This window comes from Furipterus horrens, unplaced genomic scaffold, assembly GCF_987537825.1.
Source record: "Furipterus horrens unplaced genomic scaffold, mFurHor1.1.pri manual_scaffold_3, whole genome shotgun sequence".
NCBI lineage: Eukaryota > Metazoa > Chordata > Mammalia > Chiroptera > Furipteridae > Furipterus > Furipterus horrens.
Window position 1 is genome coordinate 171,183,693 of NW_028327173.1, and position 12,445 is coordinate 171,196,137.

At 36.5% G+C, this 12,445-nt stretch overlaps 1 protein-coding gene across 1 annotated transcript in view; it reads left to right on the forward strand.

Moving 5' to 3' along the window:
• Window positions 1-12,445, forward strand: part of GLCE (glucuronic acid epimerase) — a 106,222-nt gene that overhangs the window by 42,951 nt on the left and 50,826 nt on the right. The gene's annotated exons all lie outside the window — the stretch shown is intronic.

Genomic DNA, 12,445 nt, shown 5'->3' on the forward strand with positions numbered 1-12,445 from the left:
GAAGAACTTCCTCTAGCAATTTTTCTAAAGCACTTCTGCTGTCAACACATTTTCTTGTTTGTTTGTTTTTTCATCTAAAACTGTTTTTATTGCATCTTCATCTTCCATTTCACAAATTTTTTGTCTTCAGTTTTCTAAAGTCTAATTAGTATGTGTCTGATCACGGATTCCTTTGTATGTATTCTGTTTGGGGGTCTGCTGAGCTTCTTGAATCTGTAAGTTATGTCTTTCAACAAGTTTGGGAAATATTTTCAGCTATTTTTATTACACTGAACTCTTCTCTCTTGCCAGGAGTCTAGTGTCACACAGAGTGAATCTAAGTCACTCTTCTTTTTTTCAGCCATTTTCTCTCTATTGTTCACATTAGATAGTTTCTATTCATCTATATTAAGTTCACTGACTTTTTCTTTTGTCATCTTAATTCTACTGAGCTCATCTAGTGAGTTTTTAATTTTGGTTTTTGATATTTCTCTAGTTCTAAGATTTACATCTGGTTCTTTATATCTTCAGTTTCCTTTCTGAGCGTTTCTGTTTTTCCACGTGTCTTAAGAATGTTTGATCTTACTTGGTGAAATATTTTAAATAGTTGGTTTAGCATTTTTTATATCTTCCTCAGATAATCCCAGTATCTGTGTTTTCTTGGTGTAAGTATCTTTTCCCATGCAAGTTGAAATTTTCGTGGTTCTTTTTTTATCAAGTAATTTTGGATTATATCCTGGGCATTTTGACCCTTACGTTGTGAAACTTTGGGTCTTGTTTAAACCCTATGCAGAATGTTGATATACATATTTGTTTAGTAGGCAATCAGCCCTGTTAGGTTCAAACTGCAAGTTCCTGTGCGTATAGTTACAACATTAATTTTCAAAGTTCAATTTTCAAAGACTTCGGCATGCTGTTTGGATTTGGATCTGTCCCATGTGTGCACCACCCATTAGCCATTCTGGAACTTGGTGGTGGTCTGTCCCATTGGTTCAAGTCTCCAAGTCTATGTATGCTTGTTTGGGTCAGATCCACACATGTGCTGCTTGAGGGTAAGCCCAGGAGTTCATAAACAACTTTGAAGTATTACTTTCCCAAGGTCTTCCTTTGGGTCTCCCAGTAATTTCTGATTCCCTGGGGCTCCTCTTTTCCATTCTCTGACCAGAAAGGTAGGGATTTATTTATCCCTCTCTAATGTGCATTACCTACAACTGTGCCCATATCTAGAGCCAAGTGGCAGGAGGACAGAGGGAGAGAAGAAAAGCAACAGGGATTCACCACAACCTTTTGGGGCCACAGACACTCTGATCAGAGAGGAAGGTGTTCCTCTCCATCAGTCTTAGGGTCCTGATGGCTTCTATTACCACAGCTGCCACAGGTGTCTAAGCTCAAGAGAATGGAGAAAAATGTGGAGAGGTATTTCCACACTTTCTTGTTAAGAGATCCCTTTCCTTTTCCTAGAGACCCCCACTGGATGGCTTCTGAAGCTTTCTATGTGCTAATGGTCACTTTCTGGGTGGGGTTATATTAAGTTCAGGCTGGAAGAAATCAGTGGGAAAGAAAATACTCTTTCAATAATACTTCAGATTCTGGTCTTTTTGTTTTTTTTTAAATATGTTTTATTGATTATGCTGTTACAGTTATCCCGATTTCTTTTCCCTCTGCTCCCCTCCACCCAGCGACTCCTCCTCCCTCCAGTTCCCCCCGCCCATCCTTAGTCCATGCCCATTGGTTGTTCATATAGTTTTTCTCAACATCTTCCTGTTTACTCCATTCCCTCCTACTATGCTTCTTAATTCCTGCACCATCTCCCTCCCTTTTCCCCCTTCCCCCTCTCCTCTGACCTCCCTACTTAGTTTGCCTTTGTTTCAATTCCCTAGCTTCTGTTGTTGGTTGTTGTGATAGTTTTCATTTTAATGTACATAGTTTTGATCCTCTTTCTCCTAAAGAAGTCCCTTTAACATCTCATATAACAGTGGTTTGGATCTAATGAACTCCTTCCGTTTTACTTTGTCCTGGAAGCACTTTCTCGGCCCTTCTATTCTGAATGACAGCTTCACTGAATAGAGTAATTGTGGCTGTAGGTTTTGCTTTTCATTATTTTGAATATTTCTTGCCAGTCCCTTCTTGCCTGCAGAGTCTCCTTTGAGAAATCAGCTGATAGTCTAATTGGGACCCCTTTGTACATAATTCTTTTCTTCTCTCTTGCTGCTTTTAAGATTCTCTCTTTATCTTTAATTTTTGACATTTTGATTCTAATGTGTCTTGGTGTGGCTCTCCCTGGGTCCAGTTTTTCTGGGACTCTCTGTGGTTCCTGGACCTGTATGTCTATTTTCTTCCCCAACTTAGGGAAGTTCTGCTTCATTATTTTTTCACATAATTTTTCAATTTCTAGTTCTTCTTCTTCACCTTCTGGCAACCCTGTAATTTGGATGTTTGTTCGCTTATAGCTGTCCCAGAGGTTTCTGAGCCTCTCCTCATATTCCTCACTTTTCATTTCCTCTTTCTGCACTGGTTGACTGTTCCTTCCCTATGTTCTGATTTGTTGATTTGATCCCTAGTTTTCCTTTCCTCACCGCTTGTCTCATATATGTTTTCATTCATTTCAGCATGACTAGCCTTCATTCCTTCCCCATCTTGTTCAATATCTTTTGTTAATTCTGTAAGCTGCGTTATGACTATAGCTCGATTTATCTATTTGTTCATTGGTTAATTCACATATTTGCTTTTTGGTCAGCTGCGCGATTGGTATTTCAATCATGATTCCTGCCATCCTGACCGTTTTCGTTTATCTTTCTTTCTTGGGCAGGGCTGTCACACCTCTTACGCTATCCGGGGTGGGGAGCCCTGTTCACTCATCACTACTGAGTGACCCTTCTCACCACGCTGTGGCATTTTGTGTGGCGGTGAGGGTCCAAGATGGATTACTACTGTTACTCTCTGCTGAGAGACTGGGAGCCTCCTCCTCCGTCGCTGCACCCTTTGGGCCTCACAGTCCGAGGCAATGGCGGTCTTCCTTCCCCAGCGTTGGAGTCGCGAGCTGACAGGTTTGGACTGCAGCCGGGGATGATCCCCTGGCGCTTCTTGCCTCCCCTTAAATACAGCTGTCTGCTTATCACAGTCCCGCCGCTTGTCACTGCAGCTGCCACCGGCAGCACAGCTTGATATCTCTACCCCAGTTTTGCCCCTCCTACCCATTTGGATGAGCACCACTTGTTTATAACATCATATGTTGGACTTCCATGTAGCTTTATTTTCTGGAACTTCTGAATATTTCTGGTTTTGCAGTAGTTGTGGTCCTTCTTAGTTGTGGAAGGAGACAGAGTGTGTCAGTCTAGGCCTCCATCTTGGCCAGAGATTCTGGTCTTCTTACCTAATCTGCTTACTACTGTTTACCTTTCAGAGTCCTCACGTAGGTGCTCCGTGTAGTCTACAGATCTTGTAGCTACACTCACAAAATGGTGTGTGATTGCCCCATTTTTATCTAGTACTGGAATCTGACTTAAAAGTTTTTAATTTTGTTTCTCTAGGAATTTGACAAGAAACTGAAGTTTTGATCAAAACATATTTTGAATTTGAAACCAGACATGTATTAGAGTTTAGATTCTTTTATTTGATTAAGATAAGATTGTTTAATAAAACTTAATCATACCCTTACTATACATTTTCAAACTTATGTTTTAATGTGTGCTTTATTAACACATTTTAACTCTTCAGTCTATCTGAGATTCTGACCTCAGAAAATATTTTCATGTTTTCTTAATGATTTGAATAGTTAATGTTCCATGGAACAACTTTCAGGTATGAGGGGAACATGTGATTATATGTTTACTGAAGGGGTTGTGTGTTGATAATCAGATCTGTTTGCCTAGTGCAGGAGTTGGCAAGCTGTGGCCTACAGGTCAGTCACCTGTTTTGGTAAATAAAGGTTTATTGGAATATAGTTCACCCATTAATTACATGTTGTCTATAGCTGCCTTAGTATTACAGTGGTTAGAATTTATTAGTTACAACAGGTGTACGGCCTGTAAGCCTAAAATCTGGCCCTTTTAGAAAATTTTGCTGGCCCTTGGCCTAGATGATTAAATCAGGTTGTCTTTCTATACTGTATAATTATAATATGTGAAGTGTAGCTAACCAATTTTTGTCAGTAAGTGCTGTCAAATATGAAAACTACTTGAAGATTTGAATGCGCATATGAGTAAATGTGCTCCTACCCCAAGCCATACTTCTTGAAGTGAAGGGTCTGTATTATTTCTTAGGAAGAGGAATTAATTTTCTGAAATAATTGATTTCAAAAATAAAACAGTGCCGTGAGCAGCTAAAGGCCAAGTGCTTGTTTCTGAGTAGAAAGAAGCCTTTATTTTGCTTAGATTTTTAAAAATAAAAGTCTATACGAAAAACGTCAAGCTTGTTCCTACACTAAAAAAATTTTTCACCCCACTGTATTTAATTATAGCTTGTCTTTCCTGGTAAATTTAAACAGAAGTAGTAATATTTTGAGAATAATCATTATGTGTTTTTAAATATCTGTTTTGGTAACATAATGCTTTAGATTATATGAAATTTTAAATGAAAACATTCTGATTTAAAACTGTGTTTAGTGGTTAAAGTTGTAATTATATTTATCTCTGAAGTTTATATTGAATCATTTATACCTATTTGTGATTCCTAAGAGTATCAGTGTTTAAAAAAAAACATAAGATAGAAGGAGAAATTAAAATTTGACCCTAGAGAATCTATAAAATGTTTGCTTGGCTTCTCAGGAATCTCTTGGCTGAAGAAAAAAACATATTTTTTAAACATGACATATAAGTTAGAATTTCTAAGCAATATCAAATTAAGTGTAGTATCAAGTGAAATAAATTTCTCTTGTTTTTCATTTGTTTTGGAAACCAAAATCTTTAAAAGGCATTTTTTTGCTAGTTCTGGGTAATTTTAACAAAATAAAATAAGTTTTTGAAATACTCATCTTTTAAGAATCAAATGATTTGAAAAACACCCTCTAATATGTCATGTGTAAGCTGAGATATATTTGGATTCCTAACAGACTCCTGTGAGGTATCTTTGCTTGTGTTCTAAAAAGCAAATTTTAAATTTTTTAAAAATTACTTTTTAAAAGGGGGAAATGTATGAATTTATCTGTGAGAATATCTTTTGCATAGTTTTATACCATCATACATTTTATATTTAAATCAGTATAGATTTAGAATTAGAGTACTTATACATATGAATTATGAAAGATGGATAAAATTAAGCTGCCAAAGAATCAATAGGAATCTTGATAGGGTGAATACGTGAATGATGCCACCTTAGTATTTTGTGTGTTATTGTCTAAACTGAATTGCATTTGTAAAGTACCTATCTGATTCATAGACTGAGACTTACGCATAAGAATTCCCTTTTATTTTTATTTTTAGTTTATTTTTAAAATCCTTACCCAAGCATATGTTTATTGATTTTAGAGAGAGAGAAAGGGGGAGAAAGAGAAAGAAACATCAATGTGAGAGAGAAACATTGATTGGTTGCCTCCCGTACATGCCCCAGTAGGGGATCAAACCCACAATCTAGGTATGTGCCCTGTCTGGGGATTAAACTCACAGCCTTTTGGTGTATGGAATGATGCTCCAACCAACTGGGCCACCCAGGCAGAGCAAGAATTTTATTTTAAATAATAAATGATATAGATGTTATGAGAAAGTACTGCTAAAGATTTTTGCCTCTGTCAAAATCATATCTTAAGACATCTTTAAAAAATTGTTCCTGATTTTATATTTCAGTATTGTACTTAAAAGTAAAAGAAGTAAATACAAACTTACAGAAAAGTTCACAATTTGATATTTTTTTCCATTTAATCCTCTATACAATCTTACTTTTCTAAGTCAACATAAACTATTTTATTTTAAAAATAAAATACTGAGTCATTGCCAGTTTGACAGTGTCATTGAAATTAGATAAGTGTGTGTTAAAGACAGGGGCAGAATTTCTTTAAATAGAATAGGCTGCTTGTTGTTTGTATGACTGGTAAGAAAAGGTTTGGGTGGACTTGTTTTAGAATTTTTTCTGTTCATACCTTTGATGCTTTTCAGACTAAGAAAGAATCAATGTTGTAGTCTATTCAGGCTGCTCTAACAAAATAGCATAACTGGGTAACTTAAAAACCTTGGAAATTTATTTCTCACAGTTTTGGACACTGGGAAGTTCAAGATCAGGTGCCAGCAAATTTGGTGTCTAGTGAGGACCCACTTTCTGGTTCATAGATGACTGTTCTTTTGCTTTGTGCTCCCATGGTGGAAGAGGTGAGGGAGCTCTCTACGGCCTCTTTTACAAGGGCACCAATTCCATTTATGAGGGAGGGACCTAATCACCTCCCTAAGGTCCCTCCTTCAAATACCATCACATTGAGAGTTTGGGATTTAATGTGAATTTTGGGGGTGACACCAACATTCAGTCTATAGCAGTCAACTTTTTAATTTTCTAGACCTTGGTCAATGCCATTGTATTGCCTTAGGTCAATGAAAAAACTAGTTTGGAAATGAACCTCCAAGCTTTATCCCCACAGGAGATAATGTAAAAACATCTAACTTTAATTGACCACTATGGGGTTTTCTTTTAAAAACTTTAAGTAGTATCTTCTTTACAGCTTTCCTTTATACATAGTCATTTCATTTTCTACCAAAATAAATTTTTTAGAATAAAAACAATTTTATTCACAGAATTTACTATCAAGAAAGGTATATGTACACACATTTGAATGAGAGTGATAAAGTCTAATTTTTTACAGCTTACTTTATTTTTTCTTTCTTTTAATTGTTATTGTATTACAGTTGTCCCAATTTCCCCCCCTTTCTCTTCTCCACCCAGTATGTCCCCGGCTCCCACAGGCATTCCCCAACTGTTGTCCATGTCCGTGGGTCATTCATACATGTTCTTTGACTAGGCCTTTCCCCTTCTTTTCACCATTTTTACCCTCCCCTCCCCCTCTGGCTGCTGTCAGTCTGTTCCATGTTTCCATGTCTTTGGTTCTATTTTGCTCATTTGTTTATTTTGTTCATTAGATTTAGAGTCCTCTTATAAGTGAGACCACATGGTATTTGTCTTTCACAGCTGGCTTAAAGCTTACTTTTAAAAAAATTTCATTTTGGAATATTTTTAGATATAAAAATAAGCTCTAAAGATATACAAATAAATTCTAAAGTACAGAGCTTTTGTATATTCTTTACTCAGCTTCCCCTAATGTTAACATCTTATATAACCTTAGCACAATGATCAGAACTAAAGAATCAAAAATCACTACGAAAGTACAGACTTTATTAGGATTTCACCAATTTTTCCACTATTGTTCTTTTTCCAGGATCCCACATTACATTTATTTGTCATATTTCCGTCATCTCCTCCAATTATGACAGTTCCTCAGCCTTTCCTTATATTTCATTACCTTCACACTTTGGAAGCCTGCTAGTCAGATATTTTGTAGAATGCCATTCAATTTGGTTTTCTCTGTTGTTTTCTCATAGTTAGCTTGAACTCACAGATTTTGGGAAAGAATACCAGAAAAGTGATGCGTCCTTCTCAGCACATGATATCAGGGATTACATGATGTCAGTATGACTCATTCCTAGTGATATTAATCTTGATCACTTGATTTTGGTGATGTCTGCCAGATTTCTCACTGTAAAGTTACTGGTTTCCCTTAATTAATAAATATTTGGGGACAATACTTTGTGGTTACACAAATAATCTTGTTTCTCCTTAAATTTTTGGCCACTAATTTTAGCATTAACTGGTGGGTCTTGCCTACAGTAATTACTACTCTGATATTCTAATGGTGATTTTCTATTCCATGCCTTCCTTCTACATTTATTAATTATAATTTATCTGTAAGAAAGAATTGTCCCTCCCCACATTTATTTTATCTAATCATGTTTTTATCTTTTTTTAATTTATTTATTGTTTTTCTATTATAGTTGTCCCACTTTTTCCCCCATGACTCTCCCCCAACTCAGCCCACCACTTCTCCCACAGTCATCCACACCTCATTGTACATGTCCATGGGTTATTTATGCTAGTTCCTTTACTAAACCCTTCCCCTACTTACCCTCCTTCTCTCCCTCCCCCCTGGTAACTGTTAGTCTGTTCCTTGTTTACATGCCTTTGGTTCCATTTTGCTCATTTGTTTGTGTTGTTCATTAGTTTTCTGTATTATGTGATATCATATGGTATTTTTCTTTCACTGCCTGGCTTATTTTGCTAAGCATAATTCTCTCTAGTTCCATCCATGTTATCGCAAATAGTAGGAGTTTCTTTTTTCCTTCTGCTGCATAGTATTCCATTGTGTAAATGTACCATAGTTTTTTGACCCACTCATCTACAGATGGGCACTTAGGCTGTTTCCAGCACTTGGCTATTGTAAATAGCGCTGCTATGAACGTAGGGGTGCATAAGTTCTTTTGGATTGGGGTTTTGGGATTCTTCAGGTATAATCCTGTTTTTATATCAGTGCACCCTGCTGGGTATTTGTTTTATTCTCTGGAGTAGAGTCGATGCTACTGTTATTTGTTTTGTTGCTCAGATTGTTCGAGTTTTGGCCACAGGGAGCCCTTTGAAGTTTGCTGCTGTGTCCTTTCAACATGTTTTGTATGTTGTGTTTTGGCAGTCAGAGCTAGGAAATGTATGCTTATATACTAATCCATACATATACAGGGTGGGGAAAAGGGAGTTGTTTGTATGGAAAATAATACAATAATTAATAAATAATAATACAAGAATAAACTGTGTTTTGCAGCCTCACAACTGTAAACCTGTTTTTACCTTACTCTGTATATATACACATCTTTGTTTATGTCTGTATACACTATCTATCTGTATATACAAAAAACAAGTTACTTTATACTGATACCTCTGAGTCCAGTCCAGTGCCATAGGGATTATTCTAGCACTTCTCTTTTGCTTATTTGTAACTACATTTACATATTTGCTATACATGTATAGACAGTAGTTTTAAAATTCCTAGCCCATACTTCTGTGAGAATCAAATTTACCAAACAGAATAGAGTGTTTGTAAAGTCTTTTTTATCTTTATTCTCACATTATCCAGCCAAAATACTCTTTTCCAAAGTTACTTAAGTCAGGTCTTTTCTGCCATATCTCCTTCAGTCCGCTATGTCACTCACTTGTAACACAGATTCATTTGTCACAGTTTGCATTCCATCTTCGGTTTCCCTGATACTGTGGTTTGTTTAAAGTTGTATCCTGTAAAATTCACTCTTTCTGTTGCAGTTGTGGGTTTTGAGAAATGCATAGAGTCATGTCTTTACCAACAATTCCATCACCCCCTAAATTCCCTTGTGTTGCCCCTTTATAGTCAGCTCCTCTTTCTTCCTCAAACCCTAGCAACCACTGATGCATTTTCCATGCCTTTAGTTAGTTTTTTCCAGAATTTCATATAAATGGAATCACTGGCTTCTTTCACTTAATGAAATTCATTTAATATTCATCCATCTGTTGCATAAGTCATTAGTTTGTTCCTTTTTTTTTTTTTTATTGCCAAGTACCATTCCATTGTATTACCAGCTTGTTTATCCATTTACCTTTTGAGGGACATCTGGATTGTTTCCAGCTTTGGGTAGTTATGAATAAGCTACTACAAACATTTACATAAAGGTGTTTTGTATTTTTGTGTGTGTTTTATTTATTTATTTATTTATTTATTTATTTATTTATGTCTTTATTTCATTTGAGGAAATACCTACAGTGAGATTATGTACCTTAGTGTAATTGTAACTGTACATTTAACTTTACTTTTTTCCAAGTGGCTGTACAATTTTCCCTACCCCCATTGTACGAGAGTTTCTGTTGTCCTTCATAGTTTTTACCATTTGTCAGTTTATTTTTGTCTTTTAGCTGTTCTGCTATATGTGTAGTGGTATCTTGTGGTTTTAACTTGCGTTTCCCAAAGATGATGTTGATATGCCATCTATATATTTCTGAAGGAGCAGCTGGTCCCTTTTATTTCTCTTAATATTCTCCTTTTATGATCAACTAAATAGATAAAGGTTTTTTGTTCAATATCTTTTTGATCAAACAAGTTGGCCATCATCTCTAAATGCTTGGCTATATTTTATAATAAGAATATGCGTTTCCATATATGAGTTTCAGTTTTCTGTGCTTATTGCAATAGAATGAATATATAGTTTTTATATAGCTGACTATTTGAATGATAACTTCATTGTTGTCCAAAACTTGATTGCTTTATAAGAACCTATTCATAAACTACATCTTGGGCTGAAAAGACATGTAAGACAAGGTAAAATGTAATAAATTCTGCTAGTGCTAAAGGTTGGCATTGAATTTACAAATGTCACTTTAGAAAAAGAAATTTTAGGGTCTTAGGTAAGATCTTTTCCCCTTTGACTATCAAATGAAAAAGGAAACCTGATACTTTCTTTTGATGTCTATTCAATATATGCTGCCTTTGATATGCTCTTATAACTAATCAGTTAATATTAGATGAAAAAGATTACAAATGAATGTTTTTAAACTTGGGCCTTTTTATGTAAACATTTAAATTGACTGACAGGTTAAAAACACTTTACTATATTGCTTCATTTAGCTGAATTAACAAAAATGTATGGAATACTCATTACCTACTTTACTTTTTCCCCCTGGCTGGTTTGGCTCAGTGGATTGAGCGTCGGCCTGCGAGCTAAGTGTCGCTGGTTCGATCTTCCAGTCAGGGCACATCAGAGAAGGAAAACTCTGACTCCAAAAAACCTCCGCTGCTTTGCGGCATACCTCTTCAGGGGAAAGGCTAGGGGAGTAAACCCCGACAGAAAATCCGGAGCCAGAGTCCCTAAGGCGGTTTGACGTTGTAGTCATCACCGGCAACTCCTGCGGCGCACCTGAAGCCAAGCTGTATTGACTCCGTCTTTCCCTTGGACCCTTCAGCTGCGAAGAGAGGGGGGGTCTGCTGCATGGGCAACAGCAGACCCTCCATATCACCCCGCCCAGGCTCTGTAGCTTCAGCTTCACTGGAGAGGACACTCCAGCGTCATCGCAAGATGTCGATTCAACACGGGAGGAGACAGATACCGTGTCACTCCCAAGTCGGACTGCATAGCCATTCTCGGCGGTGCAGATAGACTCTTAAGAAGCTACACCATCGTCTCTCGAGACGGACGGCTGCCGACGACTTTACTTTTTGTGTGTGTGAAGACCTATATTTAATCTGTTAGAATATGTGTAGGGATACCACGTTATTTAAATAGATTTTTCTCTTTTGTTTTTTGTTTTTGCTGTATAAAGTCCTTTCAAGAACTTAATATATCACATAAAATGTATGCTTAAATTGGAAAACTATATGGCATAAAGGATAGCATTCCTATTACATCCTTTGGGTAATTATGATTGATTCCCTTGATACAGATTCTAGCTAATTAGGTGCATTAATTCCTTATTTCAGTAGGAGAAAGCCAAAACTATTTTATTTACATACTCAGATTCTGAAAATGTTATTCATATTCTGAAAATGTTAATGTCTATAGAAGTCATTACAAATGGAGAGATATCTTGTGTACTTCAAAATGAGCATATCTCTTTTAGCATCCTATTTGATAGTGTGATATGTCACTGATATTTCTAGTGGCTAAACCCAGGTTTGTTGTAGATATGCTGATGACAGTCTTTGAATTTAAGCCAGCAGGTTTTAAATTGGAAGTTGCAAACCTTTCTGTACAGGCTGTTCTGGTCACTGTACATAACATAGCTTATACTGTCTTACTTTGTCAGGCTCTCTTTGTAAATATGATATAAATAAGACTGTTTTCCTAGCCTTGTGGAGGGGGAGGGGACTATATACATGTATATTTATATTATAAATATATATTTTATTTCCCTTTTCCTGAACAGTAGGGATAAAAAAGGGAAGTGTGGGGTTTTATTTAAGGTCTTCATGGCAGCCTGCTTCCTTATTTGTGGAAGACTCGGAAGATGAGTTTGTGACTTCAGTTGAGTATTCTGTAGAGCCCAAGACTAATAAAGTGGCAGTTACAAACAATTGTGCTAGTATGACAGTTGACAGTGTTACCTGACAGTGTTGAAACAAGCATTTCTAAAATTGGGGAATTGAAGAAGGATGAAGTCTAACTTCTTTTGAGCAACTGTTTTTTGATTAACTCCAAGTTGGGCACTTTGTTTTGCATGTTATTTAACATAATCCTCACAATTAGCCTACATGGTATGTACAGTTACCCACATTTTACAAGAAAATTTATCCGAGGTAACAGTAGTATTGGCAAAAGCCAGGATTTGAACCTTTGTTTTCTTTTTTTCTGAATTTTTAAATATTTATGTAATTTTAGAGAGAGGGGAAGAGAGGGAGAGAGAGAAGGAGAGAAACATCGATGTGAGAGAGAAACATGGATCAATTGCCTCTCCTACGCCCCCAACCGGGGACCGAACCGATAAC